Source organism: Stegastes partitus, unplaced genomic scaffold, assembly GCF_000690725.1.
Source record: "Stegastes partitus isolate 25-593 unplaced genomic scaffold, Stegastes_partitus-1.0.2 Scaffold3, whole genome shotgun sequence".
Lineage (NCBI taxonomy): Eukaryota > Metazoa > Chordata > Actinopteri > Pomacentridae > Stegastes > Stegastes partitus.
Window position 1 is genome coordinate 2,128,088 of NW_007577734.1, and position 12,774 is coordinate 2,140,861.

Below are 12,774 nucleotides of genomic sequence, written 5' to 3' on the forward strand. Positions count from 1 at the left end.
CGTGATACATCAACCCCGGCCAGGAAGTCAATTTCTTATTTGGTCTATATGACACGAGTATCGATGCATCCACCAGTCAAACAGATAAGTGATGTGGATAGATGAAGTGGCTGATACAATATCCGCAGGACTTTATTTCCATCTCCTTCGTTTTAACAATGCATACAACAGTTAGAAAAAAGGAAAATACAGAATCTTTATCATTCTGTCACGACTGTCCGTCTTCCTACAAGCCCGGGGAGTCCAGGTATACGCTCAGTCTTTCTGCTGCGCTGCCGTACTTCAAAGATTCGCAAAATAATGTAGTTTCTTTTTTCTTTTTTCTTTTTCAATTTCATCTCCCGCCTTCATTCCCCCTCATCACTTATCTGTCATTTGCCTTCTCTCCCACCGTTATTACTAGCTGCTAACTCTCTGGAGATTAAGCTGAGATAATGTGAGAGGTTTGGCGTGTTTGGGATCGTTAATGTGGCATCACAGAGCTTCCCTGATGCTGTCTTCATGTCACACATGCATGCAATATGAAGCTTGTCTAGTCAGTCCGATAACTTCTTCTGTTTTCTTTAACCAAACTTGTTCTTTCACATTAATTGCGTCGTCCTTCTTTTATGAACTTTACTCTTTTTTGGCCTTTTCGCTACTGCAGGAATTACAACAAAAAAAAAATGTTTTTGCAAGATAAACTCTGCAGTAACTCTGGTTAGCGTGTATGCAAGATAGCGACCGGGCTTTCTATGATAACACAAACAGCACACAATGTTATCTAGATGTAGAAGAAAGCCCAACGCTTGCTCCCGTTCAGATTCTCCCAAATTGTTTCCAGGACAAAAGTATTTTAGTGCGTCTCTGCTGCTGAGTTTTCGTCCATCTTTGCTCGTGATTTAAGACCCAAACACGGTGATCTTGTTGTGTTTATCTTTGTAATGTATAGGGTTGGGAACATAAAACAGTATGATAGTGTGAAACATAGTGCTGCGTCCAATATTTAAGCGAATCCACGCATTTTTCAGAGGAGCTTAAGGATCGAACGCTGTTGCCGCATGCTTGTGCTGAAGTATATTTTGCAGCGTATCTGGGTGATTTATATACACAGAGAAATGGCTGCGTGTGTGTGTGTGTGTGTGTGTGTGCGTGTGTGTGTGTGACTGTGACGAGGCATGCGTGGAGGTATGTTGCCGTATATATCAGTAGTCCGCCGCCCGTTGTCCCACCGGCCACCTCGGTGTGACAGATTACCTCAGCTGGCTCGGTAGCGGTTTGATCCTCAGCTCTCTGATATGAGCTTTGGGTTATCGCCGGCAGCACCACTCACTGGGAGGGCTACCTTCAAGACGCTTCAATGCAGCTTCTCTTCAAACCGAGTGAAGGCCTGATGCCAGGTCAACAGATACACGACTCGCGGTGCCTATATCTCTCATCTATAAGGGGCCTAATGTGTTTACTGTGAAGTGTTGGAGATAGAATTTAATTACACACAATTCACTGACTGAATCTAATAATCCTGATTAATAGATAACAACAACCATACAGTGTTACAAAGAGCTAACTTTAACAATTCCTTTAAATATTTAAATCTTACACGAAGGAAAACACCGGCGCTGAAAGTCCTAGCTGCTGGACACCAACCGAAACTTTCTGCATCCGACTTTATGACATTTACTCGGACTTGATTGAGAAAGTGTACCGAGTGAGTTTTCACCAAACTGAACTAGATGTGCGCTAGATGGAAGCATTGGCACAAACTGAATGGCAAAGTGCATTTCTGTTCCCTTTCAGGAAGCGATCCGTCCATCCTGCATCACCACAAACCGCAGCTTTTGCTTAGTGCTGTTGTGAAAAATGATTTCAAGACTGGTTTTCTCCCACCATCCGGACCCAGATGTCCTTGTGCAGTTGATTACGATTCATCTTGTGACACAGGTCGGCGTGGCTTCCCAGCTGCACTTGCAGCTGCATCGCAATCAACAGGCCAGGGGTGAAACTGCAGCTGTGATTAGAGCCCGACTTTTACAAAAACGGCTCTGTCTTTCACGTCTGTTCTTTTAATATAATTTCTCCATTCCTGTGCATTAATTGCGTGACAGAACAAGCTTAGCGAAAGGTGGATAAATTCGCTCGCGAAGACTTTGGGTAAAACAGATGGCAAAGTCAATTTGCTTTTGAGACAGTTTGGGATGGATTTGCAGGCTTATTCTTTATCCCAGAGATAAGGGCATGATGTGGTGCATCCCTGCTGTCTGCCCCGTGTCTTTCAGCTGTGTCTCATGCCTTATGGACCTGCAAATGAGTGTTCGGCAACATAGCACCACAAAATCAATCGGGCGCAGCATATTAAAACATTTGAAAAGCGCAGTGTGTTAACGTACTGCAGGCAGCATTCAAATAGCCAGAGGTGCTGCAGTATTCACCGATTAAATTTAAAGTTGTTTGCTGTCTCTAAAGTCCGTCTTAAGCAGCTTCTTCAGCAACATGTAAGAGGGAACGTTACCGTAGGTCCTTTGTTTCCTCTGCAGTCGGACTCTTTAACATGTTTAACGCTGTCGTTTCTCTTCACAGCCTCTCATGTGCAACAATCATTTAACCCCGTTTGGTTTTCCCGTATCTTCCGAGTCAATAGCATCGCTTAATCACGTTATTTTCCTGCCACAGCTCCTCCAGTTTGCAGCAGCATCATCTAACGCCGTGTTCGTCTCCTTGCAGCTCTTCCGGTGCCACAGTGTCTCTTCACGCTGGTTTTCTCTCTATAGCTCTTCGTAAACAATCAAAGTTCGCCGCCATACAACCCAACAACAGAATGGAAAACTGTGTTCTCTCTCTACAGCTCTTTCAGATCAGTCAACACAATACTGTTGTCTCACAGCTCTTCATGTGTAATAGCATCATTTTTAACAACGAGTCTTTCCCCCAATAGCATCTTTGACTGCAGTAACAGAACTGTGGGTACGTTAGCCTCCATGCCGAACATGTGCAGACGTGTTCATGTAAACTCACTATGTCATCTATATACACACATCCATTGGTAGATTCATCATGCCTGGTGTGTTACCTCCTTTATTCTAACTTTATTTTTTAGCCTTATTGTCCTTTTGTAGTTCTTGTCCTGCTTCTTTCATGCTTTCTCTGTATCCAGCTGCTATAACGAGTCCATTTCCCCAGTGAGGGATCAACAAAGTTTATCTTATCTTAAAAGGCAGTTTTGTCACATCATATCCATCAAAGAGGTCAGAGGTTGAAGCTACAATGACCACAGCCTGCCTACCTGTCAGCATCCCGGTGGCCCCAACAGACTACAATAATTCAAAATCACTTCCTTCTTCCTTTCCTCCTCCTCTTCTTTCTTTCTCCTCCGCCCGTTGCTCTCTCGAAAGCAGATTTCACAGTTGGGTTAAGTTTAGCCCTTTGGGCAATGTGATGGCATTTTACTGCAATGTCAGCCCTGAAATGCAGCTCCTGTTCATTGTTCCAGGGATCAAACAGGCTTCGTTATTAAAAACCTCTGCACAAAGTACCACTGGTGCACCTTGGGCATTGAAAGAGAAGACTGAGGTGGCGGTCTAAGCCAAAGCTTCAATCCCCAGTTTACAACCAGCTGGTCTTTTAAATGCTACGGCTGCTTGACCAGGCGGCAGAAATGACAGCTTTGAGTGGGCTGTGATTTTAGTGAAATGCCGTTATTGATAATTTATGTGGCGGCTGTAAATCACACAGGTTAAAGCCTCGAGTCTGGATGTAAAGCATGTGAAGATAAAGAAACGATGACGGTTTCCAAAATGTTTAACGGAGGATTAAAGGGTGCATCAGATTCCCAAAGTTCTCCCTGTGACTTTATTTTTGTTCGGGTCTTATAAATAGTTATGCTGATAATTTTATATTTTAAATTCTTTTCCCTAGATAACCCCTAACACAAGACCAACACAGATATTTGACAATCACTCCCCAGTTACTTTTATTCATCCCGGAGAAAAGATGAGCTGTCTGAAGTCTGAATAGAAGCTTTAGCTCCACTGAGGTAAGAATAAAGGACATGCTCTCCATCCAGCTACAGCCAAAAAAAAACCTTTTTCTCTGTGTCAAACCAAGTGCATTTGGACACAGTAGTGTTTTAATCCTCTGTCCATTTCCTGGATAAGTTTGGAGTGTCTGTGTGCTGCTTTGAGGCTGATGTTCCTCCAATCTAGCAGCTGACAATAACTCCTTCCTGCTTTCTGTGCTCCTCCACGAGTGCAGGCCGGCAACCTCCTCATTTCACCACAAAATTTCTTTTTTTACTTGTTCTTTTTCTCTTACATTATTTCATAAGGTCGGTTTCACATTTTCCTGAATTAAGGCTTGGAGGGCTGCAGATTGCCTCCAGACTTTCATCTGCAATTACCCGTGTGTTTATGAGCCTAAAATATTCATCTTCACATTATTATCACACGACTCCAACGAGACGGCGGTTGATTTATAGCAAAGCCTTCTGCCTGGATATTGTGATGCACAAGTTAATCCACCCTGTGGTGTTTTTAATGGTTAGCAATTTAAGCATTAGCATTTCAGTTGATCTGTTTCTTGCTTAATTTTGTGCCCTGCGACGGCATGAGCATGCAGGTGATGCGACGCACCGTCCTGATAATGATTTCACACTTTTCCGCTGATCTGCAAGTAGCAGTAACACATCAAATTCTAATTACATTAATTTGATCTCCACAAATAAATAATCTATAACCCCACTCTGCAGTTTGAATATTAGACGGTAGGAGCATTTGGGTAGAGAGGACTTTTTTTTCTAAATAACATCGGAGCAGGTTGTGTTAAAGCTCCTCTCTGGTCATGGACTGAACCCCTAAAAACTCATCAGATCTATGAAGTTCTTGTCTTTCTGCTTTCGCCCCTCCCTGCTCACTGAGGCTCAATCAAACCAGCTCACCTACGATTCTGCTCAAACATGGTAAAACTACTGCACGCTACCCAAGTTCAGATTTAACCCTTTATTTCAGAATGACATGCATTTGTGTGACTCTGCTCGAGTGATGCTCTGGAACGATCTGACACGACAGAAACAGTCCCTGAGATCTCAAACCTTCAAACCTACACTCCCGAAATGAGCAGATGAGCAGAGTCACCTTGAGATTAAATGGAAATGTAATGAATTTAGCCTGTGTGTAGCAACATGCATGTCGCATTTCCTTTGAATTTGTGCACACAGTCGTAATATTTTATAGCCTTGAATCATGCTCTTAAGAAGAACAGATATTTCAACACGACCATCAAGACTTTTCCTCCACAGCCTGATTCAAATGAAGTAAATAGAGTTTAACTAGACTGTTGTCATTACCTGCCAGTGTGTGGCTACAGAGGTGAGGCTGGAGGAGAAGGGCCACACCAGCAGGGGGCGCTGGAGCTGCAGGGTGCTCAGGTGGATTACTATGATGTCACTTTAGTGGGCGGAGACAGCGGGCTTGAACCTCGAAGCTGTAGGGCAGGTAACAGGTGCTAATTGCTGAGCTTGAATTAGAGTTCATGGTGTTTAGAGGAGAAGCTGGTGGACGCCTGGAGAAGACATGATGAGGGGAGGTTTGGTGTGAGGACTTCAGGAGCTGGAGGTGGTTAAATCTGGATATTCACGGAGAAGCTGGAGTTGGTGGACTGACGGGATGAGACACCAAAAGTTTTCTCATGTGGATTTGAAGTTAAGAACCGAAGTAGCCGAAGCAGATCAAAAGTTCACGATGACTTACGCCGCTTACTTTAAAGACAAATCGGCACGCACCGGGCATGATCAGAAGGTAGGAACAAATGTCCAACACTGAGTTTTATAACCTGCAGGAGGCTGGTGGAGCAGAGTGAATGAATGAATGAATGAATGAATGAATGAATGAATGAATGAATGAACGCTGCCTGTTATAAAGCAGTTCAGTGGGTGGGCTGGACTTCTGTAGTGAACGATTGGACAGAAAAGGGCCTGTTGACGCCCTGACGCCGTGCCTGTCTGAACTAACGCAAGAGCTCCATTTGTAATATTAGAGTAGTTCAGCCATACATGTGAGACGAAGAAACCCAATCTGAAAAAGATGAATGAGACTGGAAGCACCACCCTGCAGGTTGCTACGACTGGTTCCTTTGGTTTGTTCTGTATTTAACTGCACTGCAGGTTTACAGGTGGAAGGGCTCATCATAGGATTTGTTTCATGCATGATGGACATAAAAAGTAAGGAGCAGAGTGGTCAACAGCTGCTTGTACTCGTTGCTATATTTAACAAAGACTAGTGTAGATTCTCAGTCAGTGTCAGTCATGTTCATCCAGGGAGCTTCAGTAAAAAGCAGCTGACTTGTCTTGTGTAATTATTTCCTCTACTGTGATGACTACTTCTTGAACTAGAAAGGATGGAGCCCAGCTGTAAATAGGTGATAATGCTTCTCATTTAGCACAAAGTTTATCTCATGGAGGGTATACAACCCGCTGACACTTCCACTCTCCAGCCCATGCAGGATTTCAGCATGTTCGTGTCAGTTCCTACCGTTGAGCCATTTCACTGTCTAATTTCATCATGTTGCATCACGTATCCATGAGGTTTTGTTGCTAATTGTGACTAAGATCGCCTTATAGGGTGAAACGTAGCCTCGTAAGTAGAGATTCTGCTAAGCTGATGCACATTCGCTGTGAAAGGAGCCAAATGAGGGAGAAAGCAGGAGCTGATTTTGCAAAGCAGCCAATTTATCACAGTGGATATATTTGTCTCCATACTTTTCGTGACATATGGAGGTAAATGTTGTCCTTTGGACTGTGGAACTACCACATTGTTTTAGACAGTCTGCCCCGTAGCAGTTTGGTTGTTTCTATATTCACATAAGGGAACATTTTATAGAGCAACTAAAATGTCCTGGTTATAAACTACCTTTATTTTTCTGTCTAATATGCATGCATATGGCGACTGGAAAGGGTCAACATGCAAGTACGACCCTAGTGTGAATAGTTACTAAAAGTTCAGCGTCTGTATGTATGCGTGTCTGTGTACGGTTATTATGGGATGTCAAACAATTCAGCCAACTAATGCACAGTAGCTTTGCTGCTTATGTGCTATGATTAAAGTATATTTGTAGTTTGGCAAGCTGTAGCTATGCCATATCAACACATTATTTCTTATAGCTTGAAATATATCTGGACATGCATGTAAGTGTGCTGTTTGTAAATGGAGTGCAGGTCATATTCAGTTTGCTCCTACACACCAAACAACACGCAATTCACTGTATGAAGAGAGCTCGTTGTGTTTTCATCACTTAAACACCTGACATAGAAGAAACATATTGTTGACCTTAGTGTAAAGATCAGACTTTTATTAGGAGTAAATAAAGATATCCAGACAGCTGTATTGGAGCTCAGAACTGATAAACTGTGACTCTAAGTGACTGAAGTGAAGAAGGGAAGCGGTGTGGCCTGACATCTGATCCTCATCGGTTCTTTCTCTGTGTTGTGGGTAATTTGTAGTTGTAAGTAATTAATGGAGGTACCACTCTTGTGTCACATGTGTAAATGCACACATCTGTCTCGCTTGGAGGACGCTCATGAAGATTCTCCTGCTGCTTGATGCTGCAGGTTTTTGATAAACTCTGAGGAAGGAGTCCTACAAACAGCTGGGAGCGTTAAACTAAACGTGAGCTCCTGCTGGAAGATGTTGTAGTTTAGTCTTGTTGATGTGTGATGAGGGGATGGTGAAGGCTGACATGGAGATCAGGGACCTCTTAAACATCGATGTCCCCGTCTGGGTGGTGCAGCCTTGTCAAGCGTCCAAATTAGAGTCCGGTTTCCAAGATTATCTTGTGACATCCAGACTAACCTGCTTTCCTATCCTCTGGCTGCTGCAGCACGTCAATCAGAAATTGTTCAATGTTGTCTGTTGCTTCTTCTATTAACTGGTGCAAGCTTTAGATAAAAGCTGAAACGCTGAGAACAGTTCAAGTGGTTAGCACCGTCACCTCACAGCTAGAAGATCACCGGTTCGTGTCCCGGTGACGACACCCGGGATCTTTCTGCGTGGAGTCTCCATGTTCTCCCCGTGCAGCGTGGGTTCTCTCCGGGTTCTCCGGCTTCCTCCCACACAGTCCAAAAACATGTTGAGGTTAATTGGTGATTGTAAATTGTCCGTAGGTGTGAATGTGAGTGTGCTTGGTTGTCTGTCTCTAAGTGTAGCCCTGTGATAGACTGGTTACCTGTCCAGGTGAACCTGCCTTCACCCTGAGTCAGCTGGGATAGACTCCAGCCCCCAGTGACCCTAGTGAGGATTAAGCGGTGTGTAGATAATAGGTGGATGGATTTTAAATAAAACCGCCGACTTATTTTGAAGGAATCATTTACTGCATTGTGATTGAATAATATCAGCTGGCTTTGAGCTGCAGACATGATTCCTCTTCAACCTGCACATTAGCGCCGCACTGAAACAGCCAAGTGCTGATTCTGTCCTACAACATGTGAGAAGAAGCTACATTAAAGGCAAACAGATCAAACTACAACAATAAAACATGCTCGGCTTTTAAGGTGCTTTGCATTTAGATAAACAGCTGATTTTTTTTCCTGCTGCTTCTGTAATCGTTCAGTCGCTTCTGAAAGATCAGGCCTGATAACTCGAGTGTGCACATGTAATAATAACAGGATTCACAAACGTATGCATCTGTGTGTCTGCACTAATCACACACAGATGCACACACACACACATGCTGGCCTTTTAGTCAATAATCACAAGAGCATGTGTAGGCTTTCTGACCCTTTCTGTGCTCTGTGTGTGTGTGTGTGTGTGTGTGTGTGTTGACACATGCATGTTGAGTATTACAACATACCATTATGTAATGATGGTACAACATATGCACCCACCTCCTCCTTTGCTGCCCTCCGAGCTACACTCAAGGCAGCTGGCTATTATTATGCCCATCTAAATTCAGGCCCGCACACACACGCAGACCAACACTCCGATAAATGCAGTCCTTGCTTTTAATGCAGGAAGACACCTCGCTCTCTGAAGGATTGGCACACACATGCATTCAACGTCGGAGACTCAGTGTCTCTCGCTTCCTCCCCCCTTGCTCCGGCGACCTCCCCATCCTTCCATCCCTCACGGTGTAAGACAATCTAGCTGATGCTGTTATCACTCAGTGTTTTACAGCAGGTCTTGTGTGTTTGTCAGGCTCTGTGGAAGAGCTCTCAGCAGTGCTATGAATAATGTAATCACAGTGTGTTTGTGTGGATTTATTTATACGTGTGTGTGTGTACTCCTGCGTGTTTCGTGTTTGTACCAAAGTGGATCTTCCCCGCGTTGGACAGAAGCAAACTAAGAGATATCTATTTACATTTTCAGCTAATGCTGCGCCACACGCGTCGAGAATTGCTTTACGGCGCCGGCAAACCTCTCGTATTAAAAGAATGGCGATTACCCCAAGGAGGGGAAACAACACAAGACATTTTGTCACTTGACTTGTACTGTTTTATAGTCCATTAAATTTTAAAGCCCAAAGTGTTAAGCTTAAATAAAAAAAAGAAAGAAACAAAGCAGGACTGGATTGCTCCCTCTGTGTGCCACACCAGAAGGCAGCCATGTTTTCTGTTACGTTTACAGCTTGTTGTTCTGAGACCACAAATCAGGGATTTTGAGAACAAACAGTTTTTTAAAAAAAGCCTGCGATACTTCACACATACTTCCAGCATAGCACCGGACGCCCATCAGGTGTCTGAGTTAAGCTACACATAGGTAATTGGGCAGGTAAAGGGAACAGCTGCGTTAATGTTAAATGACATGCTGGAATAAACATCTAGAGCAAAGTATCGCTGATAAGACATTTTCAATTACTGAATGAAGACAGTCAGACAACAATTACAGCACATATCCTTCAGCCTGTCAGCCCACAAAATGAGATGTCACGCGCACACACACACACACACACACACACACACACACACACACACACACACGAGGGGATGAGGGTTTGCAGAGGCAAACATGCACATAATAAATCACATGAAACACACAAGCAAGGATACACAAGACTATACAGTGCAGCAAACCACCTGGTGTCGTGGTCAATAACAAATACAGCATCTACACACACACCCACACACACACACACACACACACACACACACACACAGCCTGAAATGCACTCAAGCATTCACAACAGAGTGTTAATGCAAGAGATAACATTTTGCTCCCACAACAACACGCTCTAACAAACACACACACGGAGACGCACCAGGGGGCTCGGGCTGGCATCAGCAACAGAGCTGTTTACAGACGGGCCACACGGCGGGGAGACACTGTGACATTTCAGAAAAGGATGGTTTAGTTTAACAAGCATGGCCCTTCAGGCTTAATTGGGAGTGTCTGGAGAGAGAAAGAAACCGAATGCGTTACGTACCCTGGTGGTGGATGGGAGGCTGCCAGATGAATTTAATCCCAACTCACTCAGCATCAGCGCTGACATTTCATGACCAGAGATGTCATGCATTCATTTTTTTGCTTTTTTTTTAAAAGAGGTGCAGTTTCAGAAACCCACGACATCGCTGTGAAAACTCTGTATCACATGCGTCAGAAACACAGATTGGATCTACAGAGGAGAAAATGTCAAAGAACAGTGGTTAGATAGTTCGCTTAAGGCAGGGATCCTCGTGAGCTTCTGTCCTGCAGGTTTCTGTACTGCAACACACCTGACTCACATTAATGGAGCATTCACAGACTTGTGTAGAACTTGACAACGAGCTGTTGGAGGTGTGTTGCAGTATGGAAACCTACAGGACAGTAGCTCACGAGGACCCGAGTTGGAGATCCCTGCTTTAGGGTAAGTAAATCTTAGCTACTAATGATAGCAAATGGCAACAAGCGTTACCACTAATGCTAAAGTCACTTTAACCCTCCTGTCTGCCACAGCAATAGAAAGTCCTGCACCTCTCTGGAAACAGCACCACCATGGCCAGCAGTACAGAGAACTGAAACATGTCTTTTGTGTTGTAGAAACGTGTTGTAATGCTGGATCTCGAAAGTGGATGTTTTTTGGATTGTGAATATATTTGTTTTATAAAAATTGGAAAAAAAAAAAAACCTGGAATCACTGTCTGAAGATTCTCAGTCATCCAGGTCGTGGTTATTCTTGTAATTTAATCGTAGCAACTGGACTTGATTGAGTTTCTTGAAGATGTTTCACCTCTCATCCAAGAGGCTTCATCAGTTCTGGGGAGATGAAGAACTGATGAACGTCTTCAAGAAACTCAATCAAGTCCAGTTGCTATGATGGAATCACTACATAACATACGAGTGTGTCCGTTGGTGGTACCATTTCTGGAAAAGGCAAATGTTTGCCGTATATACTGTAGATATTTTACTCCCTACATTTTTCATTTGTTTGTGTCTCTTATCTGCTTCATGTGAACACAACCTGCAGTTCACGACAGTTCAGCCAAAAAGTTCCTGAATTCTTATTACGTCCCTCTTAGTCACAGTTGAGTCCCTAGGGACCAAGGAGCCCCGATTTCTGTTTTCTACAGAATCTGATTAGAGCTAATCGTTTAATTTTTGCATTTTTTTAAAGAAACCTGTAGATCTAAGTGATTTTAATTAAATATTACAATCTTAGGCTTCGGTTTGGTTCAGTTTTTAGACGAACAGGAAGTTGCAGATGACTAGTTCAAGGACCATCAGAGAGTTTAAAATCCATCCGACAATTCTTTCTGTTTCTACAGTTTCCTGCTCTGATAAATCGTGTCATTTGAGCTGGATGATGTGCTTTTCAAACCCGCAGGCATGTTTTGGGGTTCAGATGGTTAAGTAAGAAAATTCCAAAGCTTGTAGTGATTTACAGCTTTTTGTCAGACATGTCTCTTCACCCGAGGACAGATCCGAGGTATACCAAAGACGAGTTTTCTTGTTTCTCTTTAGTCAGCGCGACTTTCTCCAGCACACGCTCTCTCTTGAGCCTTTCACTGAAATTTCCCTCCATTTTTTAAAATTCACAGTAATTTACACTTGTGTGAATAGGAATCACACGGCATCGCTGAACTGGCTTTTTGTTTGTTGTCTGCAGTCGTACTTGCTTATGCTGCGATCACAAAGAATATAACTGAAAGCTCTTTTGCACAGTTGATATGGTAATGTATATTTCCCCTGAGTTGTCATTAAGCCCAGCGCACCACTGAAAGGCGTGGAGTTTCCCCCGCTGAAGGCTTGATGTGGTTTGAATTATGCCCGGCGTAAATAGTTGCTGTCAGCGCGCCGCTCCGCTCGGTGTCACTACATGCTGTCAACATGCGCAGCAAATAATCACCGAAAGTAAGAAACGAGCGTCAGATATTTTTCCAAATCAAAACAATCAGTGTGACGTGTTGGCAATCACTGAACTGATCATAAGTAGTTTACTCAGACAAAAAGAAAAGGAGTTCCTGTGAAGTAAAACCTGACCCGAGGTGAGCGTCATTAGTATTCTGTGTCGCTGACCTGTGGGCTGATAAAACCCAAAACAAGCTTCCAATTGTCAGATTGAAGGAACGTTTAGATCCGCCCGGGACGGCTTATTGTACAAATTGGACAAATCATTGTCGATGGTTTGTTTGGTTTCCGAGACCGAATTGCACATTTTGACTTCTCAGTGGCACAAAAAACTAGAATGAATTTGTGAACAAATGCTTCCACTGTGTTAATAAATTAAACAGACAGGAAGTATAATTAAAGAGAACGACACCACCTGCTGCATTAATCGCTCCCCTTCCACTCAAACTAGGGTTCTGCTTATTGTCATTTGAAGCTCGTGTGCAGTGAT

At 43.4% G+C, this 12,774-nt stretch overlaps 1 protein-coding gene across 1 annotated transcript in view; it reads left to right on the forward strand.

Annotated features, from left to right (window-relative positions):
• LOC103354217 (ephrin type-A receptor 6-like) overlaps positions 1-12,774 on the forward strand; it is a 182,946-nt gene that overhangs the window by 40,133 nt on the left and 130,039 nt on the right. The window lies entirely within an intron of this gene.